Below are 16,784 nucleotides of genomic sequence, written 5' to 3'. Positions count from 1 at the left end.
AGAGATAAATTTTATAAAACAGACGAAAGGAAAAGGGAATATAATCCTGGCATCCGCAATGAAAAGGGTGAGCCGAAATGCTTCAATTGTAATGATTATGGACATATAGCGACGGATTGTCCTCAGCCTAAAAAAGAAATTATTTGCAGGAAATGTAATGAAAAGGGTCATACTTTTAAAAGGTGTACGTCTAAGAATCCAGACTTGACAAATGTTAAAAATAATTTATCCGTGGACCAGAATTCAGGTGTTTCACCAGCTGTATATTTAAAGTATGCTCGCATCAATAATGGAGAAGAAATTACTGCAATCATAGATACGGGTTCTAGTTCGTGTTTATTGAAACAGTCTGCGGCTAAGAGACTGAATCTTATTGTAAAACCTGATGTGGAGGAATTGTTTGGCTTTGGGAACCAGAATAAACCAGCCGCTAGAACATTGGGAAAAGTAACTGTTAACTTAGAGATTGATAATGTGGAAGGAAAGGACATTACAGTTCTAATTGTAGGAGATGAAACGCAACCATGCGACTTATTAGTTGGTCGAACATGGATTGATTTACCGCATATTGCATACGCCAAGATAGGAAATACCTTGCACATACGCTATGCTAATGACTGCCCATTTTCACAGTTGCAAAATGATAGCAACACTCCGCGAATTAAACTGAAGGCTTCCCAAGAAACTCAAATCGAAAGTAATACGGTTAATTTCGTGAAAGTTAAAACTGATGAAATAAATAACGGTTATGTTTTAATAAGTGGATCGGAAGATGAGTTAGGCTCATTACTGGAAGTAATACAGGGAGAAACAGTGATACCAGTCACTAACTACAGCGATCGAAAACTAATTTTGGAAGAGAATCAATGTATCGGTAGAGCGGAAGTAGCAGAATTAGTTGAACCAAGTTCAGATCAGAAAACTGAAAATTCAAGTCAAAAGGAAATACTGATAATAAATGAAATTAAGAAGTTTAGGAGACCGATTACTTTAGAAGAAATTAAAGTTAATAACAATATTACGTCAGAGAGAAAACAGGAAGTTTTACATTTGATAAATGAGTATCGAGATTGTTTTGCATTAAATATGGAGGAATTAGGGTGTACAAACTTAACAAAAATGGATATTAAAGAAATTGAAGGAAGTAAGCCTATTTGCATGAAGTCGTATAAAACAAATGCCGAAGAGCGTGCTTCTGTAAAGAAGATAATAAATGAATGGAAGAAATTGTTACTGAAACAAGATATCCGTATGCTAGTCCAGTTTTACTCGTAAAGAAAAAAACAGGTGAATTACGATTAGTGATAGATTATAGAAAGTTGAATTCGCAAACTGTTAAAGATAAAGGAAAGGACATTACAGTTCTAATTGTAGGAGATGAAACGCAACCATGCGACTTATTAGTTGGTCGAACATGGATTAATTTACCGCATATTGCATACGCCAAGATAGGCCATACGCCAAGATACGCCAAGATAGATCCCTAGGATAGATGATCTTGAATGTCTTAGTGAGTGTAAAGTTTTCACTACATTGAACTTAGCTCATGGATATTTGCAGATTCCTTTAACTGAAGAAGCGAAACTGAAAACAGCTTTCATCACTCCAGATGATACTGGTCAATTTGAACGTATGATCTTTGGGTTAGCTAATGCACCTGCAGAATTTCAGAGACTTATGAATCAAGTTTTAGGTCCATGCTTAATAAAGAAGTTTTGTGCTATTTGGACGACATATTAATTCCGGCTAAATCTTGGGAAGAAATGATGGAAAAACTTAGGAAATTGTTTGATAGCTTGAGAGAAGCAATGCTGACATTGAAACTGACAAAATGTGAATTTGGAAAAGATGAAGTTGAGTATTTGGGATTTCTAATAAAATCAACTGGAGAATCAACCAAAACACAACAAAAGTATCGAGGACCTTTGGTAGTTACAGAAGTTTTACCAAGTGATACCTATAGAGTGACTCAATTAGAAGAGAAGGTGAAAGGACATTTTTTTTAGTACGACAGCTTATGTGAGCCAATTAAAGTCATGGCAGTGTCAAGCTGAATCAGAAGAAGACGATGATGATGGTGATGATATTAGTGTTACTGAGAATAACGATAACAACACGCCGCATATTACTAAAACTAGGACACGGAAAAAGAATAGAAAACGACGGTGAATCTATATGACAACTAAAGACTTTCGAACTATAAACATTAATATTACAGATTTAATTTTTTTAAATATAAGTTCTTAATGTTCCGAGGTCGTAACTAATTCAAGATGCCCGAATGTAAACGCAACGTATTAATTTTATTTAAAATGTATTTTCCCGATTGGCAACAACAGTTTTTTTCAGAACGATAATATTTTTGAACTGTAAGTTTTTGAGCTGTAATGTTGATGGTAATGTTTTCTGAATAAAGCAAGTATTTAACAATTAATGTTTGACGGAATGTGTTTTTAATAAAGGAACTAATTAAATGCTAACATACGTGTCGGTAAATAATTATTATTATAGAAACATGATTTTATTTTGTGATAGTTTGCATATGGTACGTAAATGTGATATACTGCAAATTGTTCTGATGAAAAAACATCAGTTGAGTTAAAATTTAATAATTGGCTGTTTTTGTAATTATTAGCTCAAAAGACGGTATGAATCTAGAAGTGGGATTTTGTGTAAAATCGATATAAACGCGACATTTCACTATTCATTCGAGTCCTGTTGCCAGTCTTCAAAATACAAGATATTTATCTTTCAGATTGAATCTGTCTGCTGTGGATTAACAAACTAAGCTATTTGAGAGCAATAGATGCAGTTCTACAATTAATTATTATAAACGACTGTGCAGTTGGTTGAGTTGTTTGTTGTGTAAAAGCTAAAAAACTGTAAAGATGTTTTCCTTTTCTACACGTTTATTTCAAAATATTCCCAGGATAGATTTTTTTTAAATGCATGCAGTCAGTTTAAAATAATAAGTTTTGGTTTGTACATATTAAAAAACTGACAAACCGCCTGACAACGACAGTTAAAAAGGCTAAAGGTTTAAAAAAAAGTTAAAAATTTCAGTAAATGAATCTGACTTCGATGTTTACTGTTGGGTACTGTTGGGTCGTTCTCTCTTTTTTTACACACCAACTTAATTAGATCCTACAATGAACCTGGCGAATTCTTGCACAGTCGTGAATAAATACCAGTACAGAAGAAGGGTGAAAGTAACCCTTTATTAAAGTCAAATAGTTCACAGAAAGGTGCGATCTTCGTGCGTTACAATGGGCACCGTCAACTTGCGGGGAAACTAAAAACGTAGAATATAATTCAATTCGAAAATCTAAAATAAGTAATGTCGGCTAGCACGTAAGTTACGCCTAACAGGTTGACTCAAAAAACCTAACAGGCGTCATGATAATCCGAAATGAGCAAGAAGCTTACTAGCGTAAAACAGCGAAACAACAACGAAACGTGTGGTGGCTAGCGAAAACACGCTCTGAATAAACTCAGAGATTCATCCGTTTAAATACTCAATTCCCTTTAAATTTACATCCTGGCGACAAAATGCAAGGGAAATTTGAGAAGTTCAGTAAAGGTATCAAACTTAAAATAAATTTGTTACGCAAAATAAGGGAAACCCTACAGTATTATAAACCAAATTTTGTTATTCACTAGAAAATTTTAAATAATGATATTTAGAATAGTACTTCAGATATTACTGAAATTCAGAATTTACAACTTCTCTAAAGGTCGTAGAAAAACATATACTGGATATTAAAAAGAAAGCGAAGAAATGTTAATCCTTTAATATTGTCTATTTAGATTATCATATGAAGTCTCCATCTAGCTTTTTCCAGTTTAGGCTTTCTGGAGGTGGCAAAAAATCTCGCCACTTTAGGCCTTTTCCTTTTCTTCTATAGACGACCTGATAAAAACATAAAAATTTGTGCTTTTTTCTATGATCCATTTCAGAATTAAAAAAAAAAACTGAAAGCTACTTTTTGTGTGTTACCTTTATTTATTAATTATCATGTTCTTCGCACTTAAACCATAAGATTCAATTCAACAGCAATATTACAAAATAATTTTTAAAAGAGCATATCTTTAGAATTATGGATGCACAGTCCCGCGCGCTGGAGATAATTTTTTTTTCTGTACAGTGTTGCCATTGCTCGCTTTGAAATCCTTGAGTTTGTTAATCAAAAATTTGTTAAAGTTTTACAAAAGAGGAAATTGATAATAAAACAAATTCCAAATTTCAAATTTGATCTTCCACATGCCCGTATTCATAGGAGGATTACGTCATTCAAAATTCGATGGCTATATGTACTGTTGTTTTATCACAATGCGAGAAATATACATACATTTATGCAGATTTTTCCTTATTTAATTTCTTCAAATATAATGCAGGACTCTAACATTTGGTGGCAACAATTTAAAAAGTGAAACGCCGTTTTATAGTAGACGGCGCAAAATGACAAAACCAGCCCCTTTTAGTCCCTTTGGGCTAAAAATGTTATGGCTTATAACTGTAATTATGCATGTACTAGGCTGACTTTAATGATTCTGCATTAAATATATTCTGCTTCTTAGCATTAGCAAGAACACCCTCCCACTGTTTGTATTATAGGAATAAATTCAAAAATTAAATTCAAATACTTTAAATGATACGAAATAAATTGTGCTTGAAACAACTGAAACAAGGAAATCGAAAAAAGATGGTCTTTAATGTGGGTAGAGAACATTTATTTCACATGGAAAAGGAAGACATACCTTATTAATTCTCTTCTTCGATAAAATCCATGTGTTTGATCATTAATTAAAAGTAATAAATGTATTTTATCAATAATGCCGTAGTAGTATTATTCACAATTTTCAATAGCATTGTATTTTAAAATTTAACGCCTGGTTCAGCGCTAAATTTTTAGAAACAAGTTCTCATTTTTTGCTTTCGTTAAATTTATTCAAAACCTAACGTTAAATTAATGTTATGAAGATTGGTCCAAGATAAACTGAACAAAAAGTAAGTGAAGGTGCGCATAAACTAAAGGCGATATTCTGTCGAGTAGATCAAGATAAACCGAACCTACATGGGAGACGTGCTTTGGGCTTGGTTTGCCTTGGGCAACCCGATACCTAAGTAACTGAACAAAAAGTGAACCATTGAGACGTCTGATAATTAATTTAGGAAACAATTGACATTATCTCATACATATTTTACAGTCACATGATCTCCGACCATACTTTTTTTTTTTTTAACTTTTTTTTCCCCTTTTAGCATTTTCGTATACTCTTTACGTTGATAATTTTGATCATAATTTTTCCGTCCTTTCACAATAAACGAACTTAAATTGTTTTTAGACACAATTCTGTTAATCGAGAGTTAAGTTTAAAGTAAAAAGGTCATTCTCCTAATTACGATTCAAAACATCACTATTTTCTTAAATAATTTTAATGGTTTAGTTTTTGCAGTTTAAAACTTCTAAGTGTTTCTTTTCGGATAACGTGCGTGCGTTTTAATTGATACGCTTTCTGAAGGAAGCTAGATTTCGAAAGTGAATCTTATTATAGCAGTTCTGTTCATTATCACCCTTCTAGTCACAGCAACTCGTTATCTGACCAGATATATCATTTAATCAATGACTTTTACTATTTTGTGACTTTCTCTAATGAGGAAGTAAAATAAACATTTCTTTCCTTAGTATTAGCTTTCATTTTATAAGTCATAATTAGTGAGAATAAATAAATGCAAGCACGGTACGAGAACATAAAACTGAGTTCTAAGCATACTTACACGAAAATACTAGCTAAGGTTTTTTTTTTTTTTTTTTTTTTTTTTTTTTTTACGATTCTAATTTTGCCTGTATCATTTTTTAAATAAAAGAATGTTTCCACCAAATGTTATCACCATGTATTAATTTTTAAAAATAACATAGTGAATATAAAAAAGTATATCTATGCTAAAAACTCTATCGGGAATTCTGAAGATGCGCTGCTTTAAAGTATTTTGTGACTGTATTAGTGAATTTTTTGTGGCTTAAATGTGAGAAAGGTGTAGAGACATTAGGTTAATTGGAAGCAGGAGAGTTGAAAAATGAGCAACGCTGTATTGTTGGCACTAAAGGTTTTCAATTTTTGTTTAGATGGTACGCGTTAGTCAAAAGGTTGAGAATAGCTGCCTTACGTACTTCCTTTTTAAAGAGCGACTGGGGTTTTAAGGAAACCAATCGCCAAATCCTGGGTGTGGAGAGTCATCATCCAAAACCCTTTTAGTTCGGGCGCCACTGTAGAGACATTAGATTATTTCGAAGCAGGAAAGATGGGCAACGCCATCGTCGGGAATCGAACCACGGACCTCTCGAATACGTGCCCAGCGTGCTAACCACTACACCACGAATGCACGCTAAGAAGGAGGAAGAAATACCTTACAAAGAGATATTTAATAAATAAAGTTAAATAGGCAAAAAGTTAATAATTAAAACACACAAAAAAATCTGAAAACTTTCAGATTCTATATTACGTCCAAGTGGCCGTTTTTTTAACGTTTTGTGTGTTACCTTTATTTATTAAATATTATGTTGTTCGCACTTAAACCATAAAATTTAATTCAGCAGCCATATCCCAAATAATTTTAAAAGAGCCTATCTTTAGAATTTGCCATACACAGTCTCCCACGCTGGAGATAACAATGTTTTTTTTCTTTCGCACAGTGTTGCCATTGCTAGCTTCGAAATTCTCTAGTTTGTTAATCAAAAATTCTTTAAAGTTAGGAAACATAATAAAATAAATTTCAAATTCCAAATTTGGGCTTCTAGATGCCTATATTAGAGTTGAAGACTACGTTTTTCAAAATTTGATGTCTCTAGGTACCGTGGATTTTTTACAGTGCGAGAAACATGCATGTTGTCGTGCAGATGATTCATTATTTTATTTCTTAAATGTAATTAAGGGCTCTAATATTTGGTGACAACAATTTGAAAACTGATTCGTTGTTTATAGTGAACCAACGCAAAATGCCAAAACGAAATTAATAGACCTTTTGTGCTTTCGCCCTTTGGGCTAAATATTGTGTAAGTCATTTCTCTAAGAAAAATGAACACCAGTATGATGAAGTGAAAAGAGACTGAAAATAAATTAATAGCAATACTTTAGTCTCTATACATTATATCCGGACTTCTAAACATATGCTGATTTTAAAACTTTTGTGATTTTGCTGTTAAATTTTATGTGGCGTAAATAGGAAGAAAGCGAAGTTTAAAAGACGGAATTGTTATGTAAGTGATTATGTGATTATGTTAAAAAAACTATAAGCCTTAATATTTAATGAATTGAGATAAGATTGAAAAAAAAATATCTGGCAAAATTTTATCGAGAATCCTAAAACTATGCTGCTTTTAAAAATTTATGACTTAAGTGTTGAACTTTATTTGGTGTAAGTGTGAAGAAAGTGATGTTTCATAATAAAGTTAAGACATGAAATGTTGTGTTAGAGGGAAGTGAGACCAAGAGCAGATTGGGAAATAGCCAACTCAGCAAGAGCATAAAAACCTCAACAAATCCTTAAGTGCGAGAATCATTTCAGGTTTTCTCTTTCTCTCTCTTTTTTTACTTTTAACGTTGTTTTCTAGACAGCTTTAAAACTATCATCAAAATTCAGATTCTGAACGCAATTAAATTACAGATAACAGCATTTATCTCTGAAAGATGCAATTGAAAACGAAAATCATTTTTTTTTCAGTGCAAATTAGCATAGTTCTATTTAAACAGCTATTTCATTTACACGAAAGATTTTGTGGGAAAAAAGTTTTCGAAATTAAATTTTGACTAGCGAGAACGTCTAAAAAAGTTGCATGGAAATTAGGGGTTCCACAAAATGTAGCTTGGATGCTATTATATTTAGATTTAATTACTTCTGAGACTATTCCGATTATCCTTAACCCTACATTGGGCTACTTGTGCAAATGAAGTTGTACTGTTTTTGTGTTATAAGTTTTGGAAGGTATAAGTTTGTGTTATAAGGTATTTTCTCCCTTCTTTTTGCATGCCTTCGTGTTGTAACGGTAGCGCACTTGGCGCATATTCGACAGGTCCAGGTTTGGGTCCCAGTTGAGGGCACTGCTTAATTTTCGTATTTTTGAAGTAGGAAACTAATATCTCTACAATGTTACTAAAATAAAGTCATGAGAAGCAATACAACAACTATATTTGGACATTAACATAAGTTTAAGGAATAGTGGAGTTGAGGGTATAGAAACAAATTTTTAAAAATGAAGCATTAAATTCATCTGTTTTTCTCTTTGACAATATTCATCTGAAAATCTGGCCTTGTTTAGCAGTCGCACAATTTCACATTTAATCTACGACCAAGAAAATTGTGTCTGACTTTTCCGACCGCCGATGGTTCTGTAAAACTGACAAATATATTAGGTTTACTAATAAATTACTAATACTTTTCATTTCCCAAAATTTATTGAAAATATGAAAGCAAATATTAAAAAAAATATCTGAAAGGTTTCAAGGTTTTAAATTACGTCCAAAGAGGCGTTTTTTTTAACATTTTGTGTGTTACTTTTATTTATTAAATATCATGCTCTTCGCACTTAAACCATACAATTCAGTTCAATAGCAATATCGCAAAATAATTTTGAATTGAGAATAGCTTTAGAATTTTCGATACACAGTCTCAAGCGCTGTAGATAAAAATGTTTTTTCTGTACAACGTTACCATTGCTCGCTTTGAAATCCTTGAGTTTATTAATCAAAAAATCGTTAAAGTTTTCGAAAATACGAAAGTGGTAATAAAACGAATTCCAAATTTCAAATTTGGGCTTCCAGTTGCCCACATTCGAAGTAGGATTGTGCCATTCAAAGTTGATAGCTCTAGGTACCGTTGTTTTATCACAATGCGAGAAATATATACATACATTTATGCCGATTCTTCATTATTTAATTTCTTTAAATATACTTCAGGGCGATCATATATGGTGGCAACAGTTTGAAAAGTGAAACGGACATTCAGAGTGATTCGAGGCAAAATCGTAAACGAAAACAATAGACCATCAGGGACAAAGCCCCTTTGGACTAAATATAGATATTTTATCCAAAACTTATCATGCAATAGAAAACATCTCTGAAAATTAAATGGCTACCAAAGAGATGTAAAATAAGCATAAAAAAATTCAGAATACCTTGTAATTTTTATCCTAAGTTTTTAACAGTTAATGTTTAGTTTCAGCCACTTTCCTATCGCTTCTTAATTTGAGCTTACCACTTCCGGCCAGAACATGTTTGTAAAAGCGCGGTTAATGCAAATGAAGGAAGAACAAGTACTTACAGTTGAAGTCTTACTGTCTTCATTAGAGAGCCAGAGATTCTGAGCAACGCGCATTCGCCTTTTAGGCTACTCTCTCTCTAGCTATTTTTACGATTGGCCGTACTTTAAGCCCTTAACAGCTTCGCCGTTAGTTAGCGTTAAGGAGCCAACTGTAGTAGGATCTTGATAGCTTTGGCTATATCTTTTTTGTTAAGTTTTATTTCTTAGTATTCCTGAGTTCAAGCCCAAATGTAGGCTTTGTTGTAAACTCCAAGAGGGAGTCGACTGTTAAATTTAATTTGACTAATAAAGGGTATTTAACCCTTCTTGAGCTCTGTTCTCTGTCTACTGAACTAAACGATTGTTCACTTACCATTTCTTATGGTTCCTTATTTTTAGTTGTAGCTCAAGGGTTGGAATGTTACAAACTTTTGGCCTGTTAGCAAGTCCATATATATACAGATCTTTGCCAGGAAAGTATTTAGAAATATTTTCACTTATACATGTGCAGTTAGGGTTTTTATTTATAATTTCTTTTTCTTGTTTGTAACTCTAGTTTAGTATTATATTATTGTTTTATACTTGTAACTCTAGTGAGTGATATGTAAATAACATTTTGCACTTATTAAAATTTTTTTTATATAATAACCTCTTTTCCATTGTCATACTGCAATAACGTTTTAGTAATTGAGATTTCTAAGTCACGGACTAGTATCGGACGTTGACTGTAGTTAGTGAAACGCTGAGCTATTGTAATTTTATGGATCACTGCGGATTTTGTAGCTCCGAAATATTCAATGAGTATCGATAAATAGAAAATTTAAAGTTCTTATCGTTCGATAATCTTTTCAAGAAAGAAGAAATTCTAGATATCGTAAGTGGTTTGTGTAGATCTATAAATTGCGTTTGACCTCATTCTTTGTGAATTCTTTGTGAACAGACCTCATTCTTTGTGAAAGCGATTGTAGGGGATACCAGATTTGTAGATAAGATCTGATATATCAGATCTATATAGATGAGAACTAACACACACAGATATATATATGTAATATTGGGGTAAGAAGGCACAGCAATGACGAAGCTTGGCATCAGAATCCGGATATTGTTGTGGCTGAATGTAAGTAATGCATCCAACGACGACACAGAAGAATTTAACTTTAGAGCTCCATATTTTTATTCAATTCAAACGGCAGATGATTATTCTTTTAAAATAAATTCTCCAAAATTACACATTCAATAGTAATTTAAACTAAATAGGATTAAATTTGCTGCATCATACTATTCGAACAAAGGAAGACAGTTGGGAAGAGCGGCAGCAAATGTCTGATAGCAGCAGAAGGAGAAAGCAGTCTGACAAAAAAATGGCGAGAACTCTGCATTTATACTAGCTATTACATAACATGCCAGAATGTTCTCGAAAGTACTGGTCTAGAGGGAAGATTCTAAAATTGCGGAACGTTAATTAAAAGTTGTCTGTTCGCGTACAGCAAAGGCATCGTATTTTTTATGTTTTACCTACATATAAATATATATATTGTTTTACAAGAAAATAGTAAAGTTAAATTAAATTTAAATAATTCTTCTTGCGCCATTGCTGCAAGGAATGAAATTTGAATTTAACAAATATTCTCTATTCGTATAAAGCAAATATAATATTAAAATTTAAAATTTAAGAAATTTTAATTACAAAAAAAAAAAAAAAATAAAAATAATTATTATTGCTGTGAACTAATTTACAATATCTTTTAAATTCTAAGAGCATATATAAATTAATTGCACTTATCTAAAACCAAGAAAAAATATATTATTCCAAAATACTCGTACTAAATTTATTTTTCCTAAAAATTGCATAAGGGAATAATTGTTGAGCAGGCTGGAGACGGACGTATCAATGGGAAGTTGCCCCCAAACCTAACTCTTCAACTACTCAATTCGGGTTTCGTCATCCATATAGGCAAGGGTAAAAGTAAAATTAAAAACCAAAAGTAAAATAAAATGTTGCTTTATACGAATAGAAAATATTTGTTATATATACGAGTATATGTGGGCAGGCAGTGTTATAACGTTGCTTCCTTAAGTTGTAAGCAAATATAATCAATTAAAAAAATTGAAATGTACAGATGAACCGGTAAAAGTAATAATTTCAAAAGTAAATTAAAAAATCTTATTTTCTATCAGTGGTAACACTCTGTAAGCAGGCTCTATATCAGATCATGTGAAAGACGAATGAAAAATCTTATATCTCGTGCAATAAAGTTTGTTAGATTATGTTAATGATAAATGTCGTGTAGAGAATCGTGACGAGACATGATATAATAGATTAAAAATTTGACTGATTGTGTTATAAATATTTTTAATGTCAGAACTTATTAACATTTGTTTTTGTAGTACATCCTTTTGTAATATTAGATAATGCTGGTAAATTTGATATCTACGAACTCTTAAAAAATTTTCTTAAAATTTGCAAAAACTATGCCCCGCTTCAGAATTATTGCCTTAATTATAAAAAAATAATGATGTACTTTAGATATATTTAAATTTCGCGGAGCAGAAAACACAGAAATCAGCTTTGTCATCGCTGAGATTCGAGCCATGGATCTTCCATTCGTTGGCCGGAAGTGTAATCGTTTGCACCAAGACAGCCCGTATGATGAAAGGCGATAAGCCCTTATATTCATCCCCGCTTAATGATTAAAGAGAGTCTAAGTAAGAGGCACGGGATACAGTCACTTAAATACAGAAAGTAGGGAATTATTATCCACTCTGGCTATGGCTTGGGTGCAGCAGCGTAGACTAAATTTTAAGAACAAGAAAGATAAAACATAAATTGTATCTTCGCTGATTCAAGACAGAGGTCTTTTGACTGTCGGATGAACGTCCTAATATTTTAATGACGAGAGCGCGCACGAGAAAATGACATACTTCTTTATTACCTTTACAAATTGACGTAGACTCATGCGGATAATCAACACTCAGATAATCATCGATTCGTGGTAACTAGATAGCTATTTTTTGATGCATTTGGAATTATTTTTCTTGGAGTTCCTACATAAGGAAAAAGCATCGAATTTTTATTGGAAAATAGCATTGAGTAACCAATTTGCCACGAACTATTTCATTATTTTGTATTATAAACTGTAGTTACACGAAATTTATAAACCAAATCTCTTCGCAGAGAAAACAAGAGCCTCTCTTTCTTCGGGGGGGGGGGAGAGAAACGAATCACGGAATTCAGCTAAACTAGGCTGTAGTTAAAACAATAAACAATCGAGAAGTATGTGTGGTTTTGATGCTGTATCCGGGATACACTGTCAAGTTACTCATGGCAATGAGCTGAAAAAAAATGGCAACGAGCTGAAAACTTTTGCCTCATTACTTAGTGTTCAGTTGTATATGCTAATTACAAAAGATTTCTTTCATGTTTTAAGATATCATTGTTGTTACTGTAGTTGGGATTAATCCCGCTTGTCTAACATCAGAACAAGCTACGAAACTCATCGCGGCAAGGAGTACAAGATTACGCCTGACGTTGGCAAGAACCATCATTTTACAGTGCTTATTACATTTTATATGATGTATATTTAATGCATTTTATAGGTGACAGCAATATTTTGCCCAGTTCTACCTCAATTTTAGGGACAGCACACCGGGGTGGGTGGGTCCGAGGGTCTCCTACCACTAATTCACACGAGAGGACTTTCGGCTTGCCATATATTTAGAGTGTCTCCATGCCGCAAAGACACTATACATTTCTCCAGGCTTCGAACTCAGGCCCTTCGGAAGTCAGAGTCACAAACCACTATACCGTTTGGGCGACTAAGATATCGTGAATGGTCTGAGTTTTCTGAAGTTGAAATTGAAATGAATTTCGATGTTGCTGTAAAATGAACTGTAATATATATATATATATATATATATATATATATATATATATTTACGGACTACGAATGCATCCTGTGGAACACAACTTCTCTTAGTGAGTTGCAGTGAAACCTTCCCAAGACGACTATAAAGAATTTTCTCCCTCCCTTTCTGCATGCCTTCGTCGTGTAACGGTATCACACTCGTGGCGTATTCGAGAGGTCCAGGTTCGAGTCCCGGCGAGGGCATTGCTCATTTTTCAAGTCTCCAGCATCAAATGACTCCACACGACCACTGATGTTTCCAGATGATTCTGGTATACTATGGATCTGGTTGCTTTAAAGTTTTGACAAGTTTGCCTGAAACGTTTTGACAGTCTTTTATTCAACAGTTTCTCAACTTTTTTAACCAAACCGTACATTTTATTATCACACAACTTTGATAAAAATCTCTAATGTGATTTTTAGATTGTTAATTTTACAGGGCTTATCACATTTTGCATTACATATATCTAATAAGATGCATTATATAGAAGTTTTTAGTAAGTTTGTAAGAATTGACTGACACTGTCAATGTGACTACTATTTTTAGTTTTGGAAATTTTTGGGTAAAGATTAATGAGTTTGAACTTAAAATACTTACAGAATTCTATATCTAAATTACAACTATGTTTTATTTAGCCAGAACTAAAATGATTAAAACTGCATAGTTTCGAGCTTCGAAATGCGAGCATAGATAGAAGAGACATTTCAAGAAGTTCGGGATATTTTTGCACAATATTTATTTCGTCTAAGGTGGCCACATTTTTTGAAATCATCTTCTTTTCCATATCAATAGAAAATTCAACAAATTTATCTTGTTACAGTCGATGTTTTTCAGTCTTTCTTGAAAACAGCTCTATAACCCAGTTTGAAACGTGCATGTTCTCTAAATTCTTAAAGCACAACTTAAAATCATCTTTCAGTTTTTGAAGACTCTTGTTACACATTTCCAGATCTTCATCCTTTTTTCAAATTTCTGTATACTTAAAAAATATTGAAAACTATGTAGGGATTTATATTTATTTTAGATAACCAAATTTTATTTAAATCGCTATTCTTTCCTATAAGACTTTATTCTCCTAATTGTCAGTGCCCAAATATTTAAATTTGGTAGCGCGCGTGAAGGAATGCAAATTCCACTTTGAAAAATAGTTTAAAAACCGAGTGTCGGTAAAAAAGAGAAAGAGTTCTACAGCTGCCACCTCTGCTGTTTAAACGTTTGCTTATCGCTGGTTCACGTGGCTTAATTGCATTTACTTGCTACCACTAGTTTCGACGGAGGTTTAAGAAACGGGATCTAGCTGAGCCCTGTAGTTTAGTTCTATCACTTGTTCATATCTTCAAATTTTTAGTTCCGTTATCTGATTTCAGTTACCGCCCAAGCAGAGGCGTAGTTTCTTAGCCTCGAGTTGATGCATTGTAAATTTTAAAGAGTTAATAAAGGATACTTTTAATCCTTCTGTTGTGCAGTCACTACTATTCCAGTTTTCACACAAAAGTGAATCTACCAAACTCTACAACTTCTTCATAAGAGGCATTTTCCCCGATGCTTGCAGGAATGTCAGGGAAGTTGAAGCAAAATTTCGAATTTCGAAGCGTATTTGCCTCAAAGATCATTAGATAACAATCTTTTACGTTTCAAATATAACAGTCCTAAAAGCATTTTCTGCAAAGTTTTGATTATAAGAACATATCTAATTGATATTGAATAAAATTTAATATATAATATATATAACTTATAATTATCTTATTTAGAACATTGCAGTACTATTATTATCAATAAAAATTGGTTCTGAACGCCAGATATCGCAGTACAGAGTCGAGTTTCTTCTTGTTATTTCTAAAACCTTACTATTGAAAGCAAAAATACAAGAATTTAAACATGTTTTTAAACAAACAGCAAATTTTAACCCAAAATGGGAAAATCTTGAAAGAATTTACCATTTTGGGTTAAATGTAGAATGCTGTAATTTTGTGGCCTAGTTATGTTTTAGTTTAATTTCTTTTAATATGATCCTTAACGTGTAATTCCAGTATAATTTTTGAGATCATTTGAAAAGAGTTCTGAAAACAATTCCTAATTTTAAGATACAATAACACGACCGAACAAATTTTAATTTAGAAGTCAAACAACAAAAATCAGCGTCATATTTTCAAATTTTCGCAGAACTAGTTTCAATGGTTTTACCGAACCATCATCCTCAGCTGCAAAAGCGCAAAATGTATGCTGTTGAAAGGCAAAATGTATGCTGTCCTAATATGCTGTTGAAGGAATTTCTGAAAAATAAAATATGGCATTTTATGAAACGTCTTCATAATAGTGTCTGAAAGTGTGGCACCTTTATAATGAGGCATCAGCCGTTAACTAGCAGAAAAGTGCCGGCTCCTTTATGAAAATCGGCCTTTGATATTTAAGGCACATAGGACCCACGACACACAGGAGAGCCACGACATAAAGGTTCTCCGTCCTTATGGAGATAAGTTTGGACTTGTAGAAAGGACTTTTCGTAAGGATATTGGCCCCTTTATACTAGGTGCCCTATGCAAGTAGGATTTTTGTTTGCCTTATTCTTAATCAGAGTTATTCTTAATCAGGATTTTTGTTTGCCTTATTCTTAATCAGAGCACGAAACTACTTTTTTGTGTAGCTGCACCTGAAATAAAGGGACCCGCAGTTTTATGAAGATGATTGTGGAACATGAAAGAAGCAACCTTTATGAGGGTGCGAACATTTTTATATTGAGGTACTCTTATTTAAAAATTTTCTGAATTTTTTCCTTTGAATTGAACGACACTTATTTCTGTTATTAGAATAAACATATTGTTTAAAATATCGCGAAACGAGTTACATCATTAACCTTTACCAGACCAAAATTTTGTGAGAATATTACATTTAATTTCTAAGATATATATAAGTATATAAACCTTTTTTTTATTTCATTTCTGAATGAAAGGAACGATTTTAAGAAGTTTTAACACACGAAGAAACCTAAAATTAAAATTTTTTATACTAACTGTAGAGAAGTCATTATTCACTGACAAGACTCGAAAAGTACAAATGCTAATATGAGTGCAATCTTTTTCTTACAGCAGTTCCAGGTGAATTATCTTAGTTCTGATGATTTGTTAAGGTGAGATAAGCAGAAGACTGCGAAAACAATATTTATCAACTTCCAAGCGTTTCCATGACAACCGGCGGAAAAAGGCAATGCTTAAGTCTTACGTATGAATGTGAATAAAAGTGAAAAAAAAAATAAATAAATAAATAAGTGAACTTGATATCGGCTGAAATTGTCAAGCAATCTTGAAAATTTAAACTTATGTGCAATTTACTGAACTGTATTTCTTTTATATTTCACTTTAATACATGATCATTTATGAATTCATTATGAGGAATTTATACACTTGTTAATTTATTAACCCTTTGGATGTGTGTTATTGGTTCCCTAGAGGTGTAATGCATAAAATAATTTAATGATTGGCAGCAACGTTATTTGTAATAATCCACTATAAATGCAGTTGTTGCTAATCGAAAAATCCTCCCAAATTCATGGATAATTACACCAGACGGTTAATTTAATTTA

General features: G+C 32.7%; 1 long non-coding RNA gene across 1 annotated transcript in view; it reads left to right on the top strand.

Moving 5' to 3' along the window:
- LOC118201445 (uncharacterized) overlaps positions 1-16,784 on the top strand; it is a 54,189-nt gene that overhangs the window by 24,674 nt on the left and 12,731 nt on the right. The window lies entirely within an intron of this gene.

This window comes from Stegodyphus dumicola, chromosome 2 (genome assembly GCF_044657685.1).
Source record: "Stegodyphus dumicola isolate Sdum_Otavi_A_Nest chromosome 2, ASM4465768v1".
Lineage (NCBI taxonomy): Eukaryota > Metazoa > Arthropoda > Arachnida > Araneae > Eresidae > Stegodyphus > Stegodyphus dumicola.
The sequence above is the reverse complement of the archived record's forward strand: the minus strand, read 5'-3'. Positions and strand labels throughout refer to the sequence as shown.